Source organism: Mandrillus leucophaeus, unplaced genomic scaffold (genome assembly GCF_000951045.1).
Source record: "Mandrillus leucophaeus isolate KB7577 unplaced genomic scaffold, Mleu.le_1.0 Scaffold160, whole genome shotgun sequence".
NCBI classification, from domain to species: domain Eukaryota; kingdom Metazoa; phylum Chordata; class Mammalia; order Primates; family Cercopithecidae; genus Mandrillus; species Mandrillus leucophaeus.
In genome coordinates, this window is record NW_012101588.1 from 2,558,843 (window position 1) to 2,559,170 (window position 328).

A 328-nucleotide genomic window follows, 5' to 3' on the forward strand; every position below is an offset into this window, starting at 1 on the left:
CAGACTCCAAAAAAAAAAAAAAAAAAAAAAATGGCAAAACTAGCTCCAGAATTTATATACTTACCAATATTTTATGCTGCCTCTTAGGCAGGAATTCAAATGGACAATAAGCATAAAAAAGAAATGAAATTACTATCAGCTGACTGTTTAGTGAGCTCAGAATAAACACGAATGGATAATCTTAATGGCCAGAGCCTTCAAACTGTGATAATTAATACTCTACTCAAAGGACGCACCTCTCAGGGCACCCACAGCGATACCAGTATACAGACAACTTATTTTTCTAGAATTAGGCCACTTTAGGAAAACATAAAATTGATGATAGTTT